Below are 17993 nucleotides of genomic sequence, written 5' to 3' on the forward strand. Positions count from 1 at the left end.
TTTAAAGGGAATGTTTATATAGAAGGCTTGTTCACTGCCCTACCTCCTATAGTGTAGAGATTCCTCTCGATACTACACCTGTCTTGAAATTGCCGGCGTTGCGCAGCCTCGTTTTGACCATGACGGCGAATGCAGCCACGGTTGCCGTATACATCCCACGCAAGGGTGGGAAAACGTGATTTGACATCCAGTATATATATAAACCGTGACAGAATACGACACTCAAAACTTAACATCTTTTATACTCTCCTAACTTCTGGGAACAAATTGAAAGTATAAGCCAGCCTAACCTAACCTAAGTATATAGCAGGATTGCCCACTACCATACCTCCTATAGTGATGAGATTCCTCTCGATCGGACACCAGTCACGAAAATCACGGAATCTCAAAAATGACGGCAAACGAAGCCACAGTTGCCGCCATACTCAAAGGTTATGCTGGGTAAAAAGTTCTCTGCTAAAATGGCTGCTTTTCGCGCTCGGGTTCCAAAATTAATGCAAAGAACAATCCAAAAACATGAATTAGGTCAAACTCATGTTAATTACAACCTCACAGAACAATTTCAAGCCAGGACTTAACAAAGTGTAAACGGGGCTTCTTCTGTACCCTAATCCCTATAATGTAGCGATTCCTCTCGATTGCACACCAGTCACGAAAAATCACAGAATGTCAAAAATGACGGCAAACGAAGCCACGGTTGCCGTCATATTCTAACGTTATGCTGGGTGAAAAGAGTCGCCAACAACAATGTTCACAGTTCCCGTCAGATTGCCCACTGTTCCCGAAATGTGGTTCATACATGCTGTCAACATGTTCAGGAAACCCCTCAGAGCGTTCAAAGTTGCACACACAATGCTTAATAGTTGCACTCAAATAGCTCACAGTTGCCGTCAGAATCCTCACAGTAGACGTCAAATTGCTCACACTTGCCGTCAGGGTGCTCATAGTTGCCGACTTTTCATTCATAGTCCCCGACATAAAAGTTTATAGTTCCCGACTAATGGCTCACAGTTGCCGTCAGAATCGTCACAAAAGGCGTCACAATGCTCACACTTGCCGTCAAAGCGCTCATAGTTGCCGACTATTTGTTCATAATTGCGGACATAGGCTTCACAGTTGCCGTCAAAACGCTCATAGTTGCCGACTTTTCGTTGATGATTGCGGACAATGGGCTCATAGTTATTCACATACTGGTTCGTGCTCATCTTCAAAATAAACACAGTTGCCTTCAGACTGTTCACACGTACTTTCAAAATGCTCACACTCGCTTACACGATGCTCATAGTTGCTGACTTTTAATTCATAATGCTGATAATGTAAGTTAAATGGTTCATGGTTGCTCTCAAAAGTCTCACAGTTGCGGTCAGATTTTTCACAAAAGCCGTCATAATGCTCACATTAAAAAAAAAGTGCTCATAGTTGCCGACCAAGGCCTCACAGTTGCCGTCAAAACGCTCATAGTTGCCGACTTTTCGTTCACAATTGCCGACCAAGGCCTCACAGTTGCCGTCCAAACGTTCATAGTTGCCGACTATTCGTTCATAATTGCCGACCAATGCCTCACAGTTGACGTCAAAACGCTCATAGTTGCCGACTTTTCGTTCATAATTGCGTACAAAGGGCTCATAGTTGCCTACTTAATGGTTCCAGCTCATCTTCAAAATACTCATAGTTGCCTTCAGAATGTTCACACGTAGTTTCAAAATGCTCACATTCGCTTCCACGATGCTCATAGTTGCCGACTTTTCATTCATAATATCTAACATACTCTTGATAGTGTAAGTTAAATGGTTCATGTTTGCTATCAAAAGGCTCACAGTTGCCGTCACATTATTTGCGCAAGCCGTCAGAATGCTCACATTAAGAAAAAAAAGTGCTCATAGTTGCCGACCATTCGTTCATAATTGCCGAACAAGGCCTCACAGTTGCCGCCAAAACGTTCATAGTTGCCGACTATTCGTTCATAATTGCCGACCAAGGACTCACAGTTGCCGTCAAAACGCTCATAGTTGCCGACTACTCGCTCATAATTGCCGACCAATGCCTCACAGTTGCCGACAAAACGCTCATAGTTGCCGACTTTTCATTCATAGTCCACGACATAAAAGTTTATAGTTCCCGACTAATGGCTCCCAGTTGCCGTCAGAATCGTCACAAAAGGCGTCACAATGCTCACACTTGCCGTCAAAGCGCTCATAGTTGCCGAATATTTGTTCATAATTGCGGACATAGGCCTCACAGTTGCCGTCAAAACGCTCATAGTTGCCGACTTTTCGTTCATAATTGCAGACGAAGGCCTCACAGTTCCCGTCAAAACGTTCATAGTTGCCGACTATTCGTTCATAATTGCCGACCAAGGCCTCACAGTTGCCGTCAAAACGCTCATAGTTGCCGACTACTCGCTCATAATTGCAGACCAATGCCTCACAGTTGCCGTCAAAACGCTCATAGTTGCCGACTTTTCGTTCATAATTGCGTACAAAGGGCTCATAGTTGCCTACATAATAATTCGTGCTCAACTTCAAAATACTCACAGTTGTCTTCAGAATGTTCCCACGTAGTTTCAAGATGCTCACACTCGCTTACACGATGGTCATAGTTGCAGACTTTTTATTCATAATGCTGATAGTGTAAGTTAAATGGTTCATGGTTGCTGTCAAAAGTCTCACAGTAGCGGTAAGATTTTTCACACAAACCGTCAGAATGCTCACATTTAAAAAAAAAAGTGCTCATAGTTGCCGACCAAGGCCTCACAGTTGCCGTCAAAACGCTCATAGTTGCCGACAATTTGTTCATAATTGCCGACCAAGGCCTCACAGTTGCCGTCAAAACGCTCATAGTTGCCGACTATTCGTTCATAATTGCCGACCAAGGCCTCACAGCTGCCGTCAAAACGCTCATAGTTGCCGACTATCCGTTCATAATTGCCGACCAATGCTTCACAGTTGCCGTCAAAACGCTCATAGTTGCCGACTATCCGTTCATAATTGCCGACCAATGCCTCACAGTTGCCGTCAAAACGCTCATAATTGCCGACTTTTCATTTAAAATATCTAACATACTGCTGATGGTGTAACTTAAATGTTTCATGGTTGCTGTGAAAAGCCTCACAGTTTCCGTCAGAATGCTTACGCAAACCGTCAGAATTCTCACATTTAAAAAAAAAGTGCTCATAGTTGCCGACTATTCGTTCATAATTGCCGACCAAGGCCTCACAGTTGCCGTCAAAACGTTCATAGTTGCCGACTTTTCATTTAAAAATATCTAACATACTGCTGATGGTGTAAGTTAAATGGTTCATGGTTGCTGTCAAAAGCCTCACAGTTTCCGTGAGAATGCTTACGCAAACCGCCAGAATTCTCAAATTTTAAAAAAAGTGCTCATAGTTGCCGACTATTCGTTCATAATTGCCTACCAAGGCCTCACAGTTGCCGTCAAAACGCTCATAGTTGCCGACTTTTCGTTCATAATTGCGTACAAAGGGCTCATAGTTGCCTACATAATGGTTCGTGCTCATCTTCAAAATACTCACAGTTGCCTTCAGAATGTTCAAATGTAATTTCAAAATGCTCACACTCGCTTCCATGATGCTCATAGTAGCCGACTTTTCATTCATAATATCTAACATATTGCTGATACTGTAAGTTAAATGGTTCATGGTTGCTGTGAAAAGTCTCACAGTTGCGGTCAGATTATTCGCACAAACCGTCAGAATGCTCACGTTAAAAAAAAATGTGCTCATAGTTGCCGACTATTCGTTCATAATTGCCGACCAATGCCTCACAGTTGCCGACAAAACGTTCATATTTGCCGACTTTTCGTTCATAATTGCGGACAAAGGGCTCATAGTTTCCTACATAATGTTTCGTGCTCATCCTCAGAATACACACAGCTGCCTTCAGAATGTTCACGCGTACTTTCAAAATGCTCACACTCGCTTCCACGATGCTCATAGTTGCCGACTTTTCATTCATAATATCTAACACACTGCTGATAGTGTAACTTAAATGGTTCATGGTTGGTGTCAGAAGCCTCACAGTTTCTGTTACAATGCTCACGCAAAACGTGAGAATTCTCACATTTAAAAAAAAAGTGCTCATAGTTGCCGACTATTTGTTCATAATTGCCGACCAAGGACTCACAGTTGCCGACAAAACGCTCATAGTTGCCGACTTTTCGTTCATAATTGCGGACAAAGGGCTCATAGTTGCCTAGATAATGTTTCGTGCTTATCTTCAAAATACTCACAGTTGCCTTCACAATGTTCACACGTACTTTCAAAATGCTCACACTCGCTTCCACGATGGTCATAATTGCCGACTTTTTATTCATAATGCTGATAGTGTAAGTTACATGGTTGATGGTTGCTGTCAAAAGTCTCATAGTTGCGGTCAGATTCTTGACACAAGCCGTCAGAATGCTCACATTCAAAAAAAAAATGTGCTCATAGTTGCCGACTATTTGCTCATAATTGCCGACCAACTCCTCACAGTTGCCGTCAAAACGCTCATAGTTGCCGACTTTTCGTTCATAATTGCGTACAAAAGGCTCATAGTTGCCTACTTAATGGTTCCAGCTCATCTTCAAAATACTCATAGTTGCCTTCAGAATGTTCACACGTAGTTTCAAAATGCTCACACTCTCTTACACAATGCCCATAGTTCCCGACGTTTCATTCATAATGCTGATAGTGTAAGTTAAATGGTTGACGGTTGCTGTGAAAAGTCTCACAGTTTCGGCCGGATTCTTCAGACAAATCCGTGATAATCCTCACATTAGAAAAGAAAATATGCTCATATTTGCCGACCATTCGTTCATAATTGCCGACCAAGGCCTCACAGTTGCCGTCAAGACGCTCATAATTGCCGAATATCTGTTCATAATTGCCGACCAATGCGTCACAGTTGCCGTCAAAACGCTCATAGTTGCCTACTTTTCGTTCATAATTGCGGACAAAGGGCTCATAGTTGCCCACATACTTGTTCCTGCTCATCTTCAAAATACTCACAGTTGCCTTCAGAATGTTCAGACGTAGTTTCAAAATGCTCACACTCTCTTACACAATGCTCATAGTTGCCGACTTTTCATTCATAATGCTGATAGTGCAAGTTAAATGGTTCACGGTTGCTGTGAAAAGTCTCACAGTTGCGGCCAGATTATTCAGACAAGCCGTGATAATCCTCACATTAGAAAAAAAAATGTGCTCATAGTTGCCGACTATTCGTTCATAATTGCCGACCAAGGCCTCACAGTTGCCGTCAAAACGCTCATAGTTGCCGACTACTCGCTCATAATTGCAGACCAATGCCTCACAGTTGCCGTCAAAACGCTCATAGTTGCCGACTTTTCGTTCATAATTGCGTACAAAGGGCTCATAGTTGCCTACATAATAATTCGTGCTCAACTTCAAAATACTCACAGTTGTCTTCAGAATGTTCCCACGTAGTTTCAAGATGCTCACACTCGCTTACACGATGGTCATAGTTGCAGACTTTTTATTCATAATGCTGATAGTGTAAGTTAAATGGTTCATGGTTGCTGTCAAAAGTCTCACAGTAGCGGTAAGATTTTTCACACAAACCGTCAGAATGCTCACATTTAAAAAAAGTGCTCATAGTTGCCGACCAAGGCCTCACAGTTGCCGTCAAAACGCTCATAGTTGCCGACAATTTGTTCATAATTGCCGACCAAGGCCTCACAGTTGCCGTCAAAACGCTCATAGTTGCCGACTATTCGTTCATATTTGCCGACCAAGGCCTCACAGCAGCCGTCAAAACTCTCATAGTTGCCGACTATCCGTTCATAATTGCCGACCAATGCCTCACAGTTGCCGTCAAAACGCTCATAGTTGCCGACTATCCGTTCATAATTGCCGACCAATGCCTCACAGTTGCCGTCTAAACGCTCATAATTGCCGACTTTTCATTTAAAATATCTAACATACTGCTGATGGTGTAACTTAAATGTTTCATGGTTGCTGTGAAAAGCCTCACAGTTTCCGTCAGAATGCTAACGCAAACCGTCAGAATTCTCACATTTTAAAAAAAAGTGCTCATAGTTGCCGACTATTCGTTCATAATTGCCGACCAAGGCCTCACAGTTGCCGTCAAAACGTTCATAGTTGCCGACTTTTCATTTAAAAATATCTAACATACTGCTGATGGTGTAAGTTAAATGGTTCATGGTTGCTGTCAAAAGCCTCACAGTTTCCGTGAGAATGCTTACGCAAACCGTCAGAATTCTCAAATTTTAAAAAAAGTGCTCATAGTTGCCGACTATTCGTTCATAATTGCCTACCAAGGCCTCACAGTTGCCGTCAAAACGTTCATAGTTTCCGACTTTTCGTTCATAATTGCGGACAAAGGGCTCATAGTTTCCTACATAATGTTTCGTGCTCATCCTCAGAATACACACAGCTGCCTTCAGAATGTTCACGCGTACTTTCAAAATGCTCACACTCGCTTCCACGATGCCCATAGTTGCCGACTTTTCATTCATAATATCTAACACACTGCTGATAGTGTAACTTAAATGGTTCATGGTTGGTGTCAGAAGCCTCACAGTTTCTGTTAGAATGCTCACGCAAAACGTGAGAATTCTCACATTTAAAAAAAAAGTGCTCATAGTTGCCGACTATTTGTTCATAATTGCCGACCAAGGACTCACAGTTGCCGTCAAAACGCTCATAGTTGCCGACTTTTCGTTCATAATTGCGTACAAAGGGCTCATAGTTGCCTACATAATGGTTCGTGCTCATCTTCAAAATACTCACAGTTGCCTTCAGAATGTTCAAATGTAATTTCAAAATGCTCACACTCGCTTCCATGATGCTCATAGTTGCCGACTTTTCATTCATAATATCTAACATATTGCTGATACTGTAAGTTAAATGGTTCATGGTTGCTGTGAAAAGTCTCACAGTTGCGGTCAGATTATTCGCACAAACCGTCAGAATGCTCACGTTAAAAAAAAATGTGCTCATAGTTGCCGACTATTCGTTCATAATTGCCGACCAATGCCTCACAGTTGCCGACAAAACGTTCATATTTGCCGACTTTTCGTTCATAATTGCGGACAAAGGGCTCATAGTTGCCTACATAATGTTTCGTGCTTATCTTCAAAATACTCACAGTTGCCTTCACAATGTTCACACGTACTTTCAAAATGCTCACACTCGCTTCCACGATGGTCATAATTGCCGACTTTTTATTCATAATGCTGATAGTGTAAGTTACATGGTTGATGGTTGCTGTCAAAAGTCTCATAGTTGCGGTCAGATTCTTGACACAAGCCGTCAGAATGCTCACATTCAAAAAAAAAAATGTGCTCATAGTTGCCGACTATTTGCTCATAATTGCCGACCAACTCCTCACAGTTGCCGTCAAAACGCTCATAGTTGCCGACTTTTCGTTCATAATTGCGTACAAAAGGCTCATAGTTGCCTACTTAATGGTTCCAGCTCATCTTCAAAATACTCATAGTTGCATTCAGAATGTTCACACGTAGTTTCAAAATGCTCACACTCTCTTACACAATGCCCATAGTTCCCGACGTTTCATTCATAATGCTGATAGTGTAAGTTAAATGGTTGACGGTTGCTGTGGAAAGTCTCACAGTTTCGGCCGGATTCTTCAGACAAATCCGTGATAATCCTCATATTAGAAAAGAAAATATGCTCATATTTGCCGACCATTCGTTCATAATATCCGACCAAGGCCTCACAGTTGCCGTCAAGACGCTCATAATTGCCGAATATCTGTTCATAATTGCCGACCAATGCGTCACAGTTGCCGTCAAAACGCTCATAGTTGCCTACTTTTCGTTCATAATTGCGGACAAAGGGCTCATAGTTGCCCACATACTGGTTCGTGCTCATCTTCAAAATACTCACAGTTGCCTTCAGAATGTTCAGACGTAGTTTCAAAATGCTCACACTCTCTTACACAATGCTCATAGTTGCCGACTTTTCATTCATAATGCTGATAGTGCAAGTTAAATGGTTCACGGTTGCTGTGAAAAGTCTCACAGTTGCGGCCAGATTATTCAGACAAGCCGTGATAATCCTCACATTAGAAAAAATAATGTGCTCATAGTTGCCGACCATTCGTTCATAATTGCCGACCAAGGCCTCACAGTTGCCGTCAAAACGCTCATAGTTGCCGACTATGTGTTCATAATTGCCGACCAATGCCTCACAGTTGCCGTCAAAACGCTCATAGTTGCCGACATTTCGTTCATAATTGCGTACAAAGGGCTCATAGTTGGCCACATACTGATTCGTGCTCATCCTAAAAATACTCACAGTTGCCTTCAGAATGTTCACACGTAGTTTCAAAATGCCCACACTCTCTTACACAATGCTCATAGTTGCCGAATTTTCATTCATAATGCTGATAGTGTAAGTTAAATGGTTCACAGTTGCTGTGAAAAGTCTCACAGTTGCGGCCAGATTCTTCAGACAAGCCGTGATAATCCTCACATTAGAAAAAAAAAGTGCTCATAGTTGCCGACCATTCGTTCATAATTGCCGACCAAGGCCTCATAGTTGCCGTCAAAACGCTCATAGTTGCCGACTATGTGTTCATAATTGCCGACCAACGCCTCACAGTTGCCGTCAAAACGCTCATAGTTGCCGACTTTTTGTTCATAATTGCGGACAAAGGGCTCATAGTTTCCTACATAATGTTTCGTGCTCATCCTCAGAATACACACAGCTGCCTTCAGAATGTTCACGCGTACTTTCAAAATGCTCACACTCGCTTCCACGATGCTCATAGTTGCCGACTTTTCATTCATAATATCTAACATACTGCTGATAGTGTAACTTAAATGGTTCATGGTTGGTGTCAAAAGCCTCACAGTTTCTGTCACAATGCTCACGCAAAACGTGAGATTTCTCACATTAAAAAAAAGTGCTCATAGTTGCCGACTATTCGTTCATAATTGCCGACCAAGGCCTCACAGTTGCCGTCAAAACGTTCATAGTTGTCGACTTTTCCTTCATAATTGCGGACAAACGGCTCATAGTTGCCTACATAATGTTTCGTGCTTATCTTCAAAATACTCACAGTTGCCTTCAGAATGTTCACACGTACTTTCAAAATGCTCACACTCGCTTCCTCGATGGTCGTAGTTGCCGACTTTTTATTCATAATGCTGATAGTGTAAGTTACATGGTTGATGGTTGCTGTCAAAAGTCTCATAGTTGCGGTTAGATTCTTGACACAAGCCGTCAGAATGCTCACATTCAAAAAAAGAAAAAAATGTGCTCATAGTTGCCGACTATTTGCTCATAATTGCCGACCAACTCCTCACAGTGGCCGTCAAAACGCTCATAGTTGCCGACTTTTCGTTCATAATTGCGGACAAAGGGCTCATATTTGCCTACATATTCGTTCGTGCTCATCTTCAAAATACTTACAGCTGCCTTCAGAATCTTCACACGTACTTTCAAAATGCTCACACTCGTTTCCACGATGCTCATAGTTGCCGACTTTTCATTCATAATATCTAACATACTGCTGATAGTGTAACTTAAATGGTTCATGGTTGTTGTCGAAAGCCTCACAGTTTCTGTCAAAATGCTCACGCAAGCCGTCAGAATGTTCGCATTAAAAAAAAAAGTGCTCATAGTTGCCGACCATTCGTTCATAATTGCCGACCAAGGTCTCACAGTTGCATTCAAAACGCTCATAGTTGCCTACTTTTCGTTCATAATTGCGGATATGGGGCGCACAATTGAAAACATAATTCTTCATGCTTATCTTGAAAATACTCACAGTTTGCTCCAGAAAGTTCACACGTGCTTTCAAGGTGCTCACACTCGCTTTCACGCTGCTCATAGTTGCCGACTTTTCGTTCATAATTGCCGACCAAGGCCTCACAGTTGCCGTCTAAGCGTTCATAGTTGCCGACTTTTTGTTGATAATTTCGGTTATGGGGCTCACAATTGAAAGCATAATTCTTCATGCTTATCTTGAAAATACTCGCAGTTTGCTTCAGAATGTTCACACGTGCTTTCAAAGTGCTCACACTAGTTCTCATGATGCTCATAGTTGCCGACTTTTTGTTCATAATTGCCGACCAAAGCCTCACAGTTGCCGTGAACACGCTCATAGTTGCCGACTTTTCGTTCATAATTTTGGACATGGGCTCACATTTGCCGTCAGATGGTTCACGCTACAGCGGTACTTGGGCAATGAGTATTTCTTTATATGTACTAACATAGGTTAATTTCGAAGAAGTTAGTTAAAAATATACAATTATCAAATATACAAAAAAAAAGATATTCATATGTCATAAAATAATAAGGTTTTCAATATCTAGTTGGCAGGCAATCAGATAAATTATATATATATATATATATATATGTATATATATATATATATATATATATATATATATATATATATATAAAATGGAGAGAAACCATGTAATGGAAACATTGTTATTTTGATGTGGCTCGTATGTATTATAAGAAAATAAGGAACCAAGGCTACAGCGAATTGTATTTTATCGTTGTAACACTAGCCGTCAAACTGCTCACACTTGCCGTCAAAATTCTTATACATGTCCTCAAAATTTATAAAATTACTAAATGTGGTAAGAAAAAAAAAAGCAACGAAGGCTTTACGTATACGACGCCTTTCACACCCGCAAATTATGAGGCACTTCCTGTAGAGTTATAATGGCCATATTTGACGAAACTGTAGCCTTTCGGGAGTAAGTCACTGGAAAATTTCCAAAAGTGAATATTTTGAATGTTTAGTTGGTTTAAAGGGGCGATGAAGATATTTCCCATATTATTTAAATGGACGGTTTTGCGGACCTATAATCTGAAATTTTAGGTACTTTTCATAAAACTTTGAAATTCCGTATACTTGTACGTTTTCGTAAGTCTTACCTAGTTGGATAAGTATATATATATATATATTTCCAAGTTTAGCGTGGTTTTATGCGGAACTCAAAAAAATTCCCATGTTATTTCTATGAAACACATTTGACATCCCAAAATTATTGGGCACTTCCTGTAGGGCTACAATAACTAATTTCGACATGATTGTAGATTGTCGGGACTAACCAACAGGAAAATTGCCAAAAGTGAATATTTTTAACTTTTAAGAGGTCTAAAGAGGAAATGAAGAAATTCCCCATGTTATTTAAATGGGCCTTTATTTGGACTTGTAATCTCAAAGTTTAGTTACTTGTAATTGGAACACAAACGAGAAATTCGGTATTCTTGTACGTTTTCATTAGCGTTACCTAAGTAAATCAGTACAAAGTAAAAATTTTCAACTTTAGAGTGGTTTTATGGGGAATTGAAAAGTCTTTCTCATGTCATTTATATGGGACGTCTTCTGCACGCCAAAATGTTCGGTTAATTGTGGCAGGATTGCAATGATGAAATTTAGCATAATTGTAGGCTTTCCAGACTAAGCTACAGCAAAATTGCCAAAAGTGAATATTTTTAATGTTTAAGGGGTCTAAAGGAGGATGAAGAAATCTCCATGCTATTTAAATAGGCGTTTTCTTGGGATCCAAAATCTTATCTTTTAATTAGTTGAAATAGTAAAGTAAACTTGAAATTCCCTAGAATTGTGAGAATAAGAGGTGCAAGGGCGAAATACCTTCAAAAGGAGGGGCTTTGTGGGCGAAGCCACATGCTAACCAAAATAAACTTTTGTTTGTCTTTTACCGAAGGTTTGAAAAGTTTTCGACTAAGAGAGGTGTAGCTGTGCACGAAGATGTGTTGACATTGTGCGGAAAAGTGGAAAGAAGAAAAATAGTGATAAGCGAAAAAAAATAATAATAATAATAACATAAATTTTATTTAATCATATACTTTACTCTTTCAATGGGTGAACAATAATAGAGCATGAAAGTAAATTAGAGTAAATTTATATTTCGCTCACACTTGAGGTCATTTTTATTCGAAACTAAGCTTTTGCACTACTATAAGGAAACTATTCAAAACTGAGAAGTGCAATTTCTACAACAAGTGTACCTGGATATTATGCGTTCGAGTACGTGTAAGGAATTATTGTATCTGCACTTTTGTACAAGAAAAGATACTCTAAATTGTTGTAGAAATTTGAAAATTTGACGGCAAACAGAGCCCACGCTTAACGTCAACACCGCCCGTGAGAGTACATAATTTGATATCTTTTTTTCTTTTCTTTCATTTTTTCTTTCTTTCCATTTTCTTTCTTTTTCTTTTCTTTTTTTTCTTCTCAACAGAAAGAAAACTAGTAAAACTAGAGAAGAGAAATCTCTACCGAGAATGTACGAAAACATTTTTTTTTTTTATCGAAGCAGGTGGAAGGAATCATCGGATCAAAAAGCTCAAAGTTGCCATGAGGATCCTCACACAAGCCGTGAAAATGCTCATAGTTGCCCACAATTCGTTCATAATTGCGGACATAGAGCTCTCAGTTACCATGAGAAGGTTCACACTAGCCGTCAAAATCCTCACACTTGCCGTCAAAACGATCATAGTTGCCGACTTTTCGTTCATAATTGCGGATATAGGGCTCATAGTTGAAAACATAATTTTTCATGCTTATCTTCAAAATACTCGCAGTTGGCTTCACAATGTTCACACGTGCTTTCAAAGTGCTCACACTCGCTTTCATGATGCTCATAGTTGCCGACTTTTTGTTCATAATTGCCGACCTATGGCTCACAGTTGCCGTCAAAACGCTCATAGTTGCCGACTTTTCGTTCATATTTGCGAATATAGGGCTCACAATTGAAAACATAATTTTTCATGCTTATCTTCAAAATACTCACAGTTGACTTCAGAATGTTCACAGGTGCTTCCAAAGTGCTCACACTCGCTTTCACGATGCTCATAGTTGCCGACTTTTCGTTCATATTTGCGAATATAGGGCTCACAATTGAAAACATAATTTTTCATGCTTATCTTCAAAATACTCGCAGTTGGCTTCAGAATGTTCACAGGTGCTTCCAAAGTGCTCACACTCGCTTTCACGATGCTCATAGTTGCCGACTTTTGTTCATAATTGCCGACCCAGGGCTCACAGTTGCCGTCAAAACGCTCATAGTTGCCGACTTTTCGTTCATATTTGCGAATATAGGGCTCACAATTGAAAACATAATTTTTCATGCTTATCTTCAAAATACTCACAGTTGACTTCAGAATGTTCACAGGTGCTTCCAAAGTGCTCACACTCGCTTTCACGATGCTCATAGATGCCGACTTTTCGTTCATAATTGCGGACTAAAGTCTCATAGGTGGCAACATAATGGTTCATGGTTGCCGTCAATATGCCCAAAGTTGAACACGTATCTCCCATGGAAAACTTTAACCGCTTATCGCCATGAGAGCTCAAAATCCGGCCTAAAGTTGAAATTGAACGCTGTCAGCGGAATCAAAACCTGGAGGATTTTTTTTTTTTTTTTACAAAGGAGCGTTCAATGGAATTCCGTAATATGAAATAAACTGAATATTCGTGTGAACGAGCATGAAAATTAGGACCTCTTTTATGCGTGTACTTAAGGGATGAGCTAAGTGACTGATGACAGATATGTTGGAATGTGAATGTCGATGAACCGAATAACATATCGTTGTTAATTCACAGATACAATTGAGACATGCTATATCTTTTCAAACGTAGGCATTTTGTAAGCAGCACCGCAAATTTTGTCCGCGAAGACAGGCTTTGCTGTCCACCAAGATGTGCGGACATTGTGAGGGAAAATGAAAAGAAGAAAAATAGTGATAAAAAGAAAAACAATATAAATTTTATTTCACCATATAGTTTACTCTTCCAATGGGCGAGCTATAATAGAGTAAGAAAGTAAATAAGAAGAATTTTACATTTTGCTCACACTTGTGGTCATTTTTATTCCAAATTAAGTTTTTGTACTATTGCAAGAAAACTATTCGTACCCGATTAATGCAATTTCTGCAAGACGTGAACCTACATACTTTACAGGGAAGTTCGTAAAAAGAATTGTTGTATCGCCATATATATATAAAACTTTAAAATGTTACAGAAGGTTGAACATTTGACGGCAAACAGAGGCCACACTGACCGTCGAAAACTACGAACGCAGCCGGCAGGTGTAGAGGAGAACACAAAATCATGTTCTTTCTCAATTGTAAAGAGACCGTAGAAGCTAGAATAGTGAAAGTTCTACACAAGACGTACTTAAACACAGTACATGCGACAACGTACAAACAGTTTGTATATACAAATTACTAACAGAGAAAATTCAGTTTCTCTTTTACCGGAGGGTTAAAATTTTGTCGGCGAAGACAGGTTTCGATTGCCGCAAAGATGTGTGGATACTGTGGTGGAAGGTGAGACGAGGAAAAATATTGATAAAAAAGGAAAACAATATAAAATTTATTTAACTATATACTATTCTGCGTCAATGGGTGAACTATAAGAGAGTGAGAATGTAAATTGGAATACCATTACATTTCGCTCACCCTTGTGGTCAAGCTTGTTTGAAATTACGTTTCTACACTATTTTTGGGAAATTATTCAAACCAGAATAGTGCAATTTGCACAGAAAGTGTATGAAAATACTGTGCACGGGAATTGATATAAAGAATTGTAGTAACTCCAATTTTATGAAGGAAAATATACTTCAAATTGGTGCAGAAGGTTGAAAATATTACTGCAAGCACAGACCACACTGGCCGTCAAGGGCTTTGAACGCTACCTGCAAGGATAGATGAGAAATTGAAATCATTTTTTTCCCACTACGAATAGAAAAACCAATAAAACTAGAATAGTAATATTTCTAAACGGAATATATGCAAACACAGTATATCGCAGTAGGTTATTAGGAATTTTTATATTCACATTTACAAAAATAATAAAAATCATAATAATAATAATAATAAATAAATAAAAAAGTTTTACAGTTCAAAATGTAGCGGAGGGTTGAAAATTTTCCGGCTAAAACGAGGTTTATTGGAAATGAAGATGTGTGGGCATGCACCGTAAAAATAAGACAATCGTTAGAGCAGTGTGTGTGTGTGGGGGGGGGGAGATAAACATAGAAATAATGAAAAGAAATCACTAATATCCATTCCAGCTTCAATTAATGAACAATGATGTAGGGAGAGAGCAAACAACAACACTGCTGTTTATTCCTTCACATTCGGAATGACGGTCATCGCAGATTCTGTTTTTCCACTATATTGACGAAAGAATTAAGCATAGATTAGTGACATTACCAGCCTACCTGTACCAAAACACTGTGCATTGGAATATGTATAATATTAGTACTCTCATATTTGCGCAGATAAGGCTCATAGTTGCCCTCAACATGCTCACAGTTGCCGTCAAAATGCTCACACGTGCCGTCAAAATGCTCACACTTGCCGTCACAATTTATAAGGTTTAAAAAATGCGGTAAGAAGTAAAGCAACATAAATGTCACTTAACCAGATACTATTCTGTGCTAATGGGTGAGCAATAACAGAGTAAGAAAGTAAATTGGAAAACTTTTACATTTCGCTCACACTTGTGGTCATGTTTTTTTTTTTTTTTTTTTTCTAAATTACGTTCTCCCACTATTTTAACGAAACTATTGCAACCAGAATAGTGCAATTTCTACATGAGGTGTACCTTGATCCCAGCATAACTGTGGGACGTAAATCTTGAAGATTTCATTTAATTTCATTTTTAATAATAATAATAATAATAATAATAATAATAATAGTAATAAATATGTGCAAGAAAGTTGAAATTTGGCTTAATACGGGAGGCGAACGACCCAGGCTGTTTGCCGGAATAAAACTTGGATCCCTAACGCCAGAAGCGCATATATTAACGGCTTAGCCACGAGGTGGCTGATACAGAAATAATGCAAATTCCAATATTTTTACTTTTCGCTAATGTTTGAAATTGTTGTTATTGCAAATCACGTTTTTAACAAAACTGTTCTAACTACAAAAGTGAAATTTCAACCCAAACCATGGCAAAGCAGTGAAAAGTAAAGAAAAGCATGGCAAAGTAAAGAAATATGTAAAGAATATATATTTAACCGCAGTGACACGGAATATATATAAAAATTCATCCATGGTTTTTCTCACAAACCCAACTCCCCCCCCCGAAAGAAAAGATAGGGTTATTGCATCTCTGTGGTCCGGTGCATAATCGTGGCAGATAGGTTAAAATTTCAAGGGACTTCGTGCACACTATAGCAACAGCAAAGTATATGGGAAGGAACGGCAGAAATCCGATAAAACGCGGTGTTGGCGTGTGCCACCTCGGTAGTGAAAGAAGAATTTCTTTCTGTGAACACGAATTTTTCTCAACGAGATTAAATAAATAAATAATTTAATAAAAATTAAATACTTCTAAGGGAAGAACACAGCAAATGAATGCCATACTTAAAAATATGTGGTAAAAATTAAAAAGAAAATAAGACCTTTGTTGTACTCTCACGAGAAGATACACACATCGTCTGGAAATTTGAGTCGATAGAAAGCACACAACTGCGATCTAAAACAACCAAATTCAAAACGAAATCAACACATAAGTGTAACCTAATGAAGTTCAACAAAATAAAGCATACGGTAAATTGTGGCGGTGATGGAGGGCGCAGTTACCGTCATGTAAACAAGTCCGTCCACGCTTAAGTTTAACGGGAGCGAGAAGGTAAACCATGTCGGTGATGGATGGCTTAGTTGCCGTCATATAGAGAAACCCCTGTCTATCGTGAGACCTATGTTCCACTTGCTAACACTTTCATGTATGTGAAAAGAAGTAAAGATCGGCAAGTGCGAGCGAGTGGGAAAAGGTAAAGTCGGCAATTAAGAGCAAATGAAAAAAAAAAGTCGGCAATTATGAGCATATGGAACATTCCACATAAGACACTTGTTGCACTCTCAAGAGAAGATATATATATTTATACCTCATCAGGAAAGTACACAACTGTGAGCGAAAACAACCAAATTAAGAAATCAGCACATAAGTGTAAACTAATGAAATTCAACAAAAGAAAGCATACGGTAAATTGTGGCGGTGATGGAGGGCGCAGTTGCCGTCAATTAAACCAGTGCGTGCACGCTTAAGTTTAACGGGAGCGAGAAGGTAAACCATGTCGGTGATGGATGGCTTAGTTGCCGTCATATAGAGGAGCCCGTGCTTAACATGAGACCCATGTTCCCCTTACTAACACTTTTAAGTATGTGAAAAGAAGTAAAGATCGACAAGTGTGAGCGAGTGGGAAAAGGTAAAGTCGGCAATTATGAGCAAATGAAAAAAAAAGTCGGCAATTATGAGCATATGGAACATTCCACATAAGACACTTGTTGCACTCTCAAGAGAAGATATATATATTTATACCTCATCAGGAAAGTACACAACTGTGAGCGAAAACAACCAAATTAAGAAATCAGCACATAAGTGTAAACTAATGAAATTCAACAAAAGGAAGCATACGGTAAATTGTGGCGGTGATGGAGGGCGCAGTTGCCGTCAATTAAACCAGTGCGTGCACGCTTAAGTTTAACGGGAGCGAGAAGGTAAACCATGTCGGTGATGGATGGCTTAGTTGCCGTCATATAGAGGAGCCCGTGCTTATCATGAGACCCGTGTTCCCCTTACTAACACTTTTAAGTATGTGAAAAGAAGTAAAGATCGGCAAGTGTGAGCGAGTGGGAAAAGGTGAAGTCGGCAATTATGAGCAAATGAAAAAAAAAGTCGGCAATTATGAGCATATGGAACATTCCACATGAGACACTTGTCGCGCTCTGAAAAGAACATATATATATATATATATATATATATATATATATATACCTCATCTGAAAAGTACACAAGTGTGAGCGTAAACAACCAAATTAAGAAAAAGAAATCACCACATAACTGTAAACTATTGAAATTCAACAAAAGGAAGCATACGGTAAATTGTGGCGGTGATGGAGGGCGCAGTTACCGTCATGTAAACTAGTCCGTCCACGCTTAAGTTTAACGGGAGCGAGAAGGTAAACCTTGTCGGTGATG

The sequence above is a fragment of the Thermobia domestica genome, chromosome 6 (genome assembly GCF_964235325.1).
Source record: "Thermobia domestica chromosome 6, izTheDome1.hap1.1, whole genome shotgun sequence".
Taxonomy (NCBI): Eukaryota; Metazoa; Arthropoda; class Insecta; order Zygentoma; family Lepismatidae; genus Thermobia; species Thermobia domestica.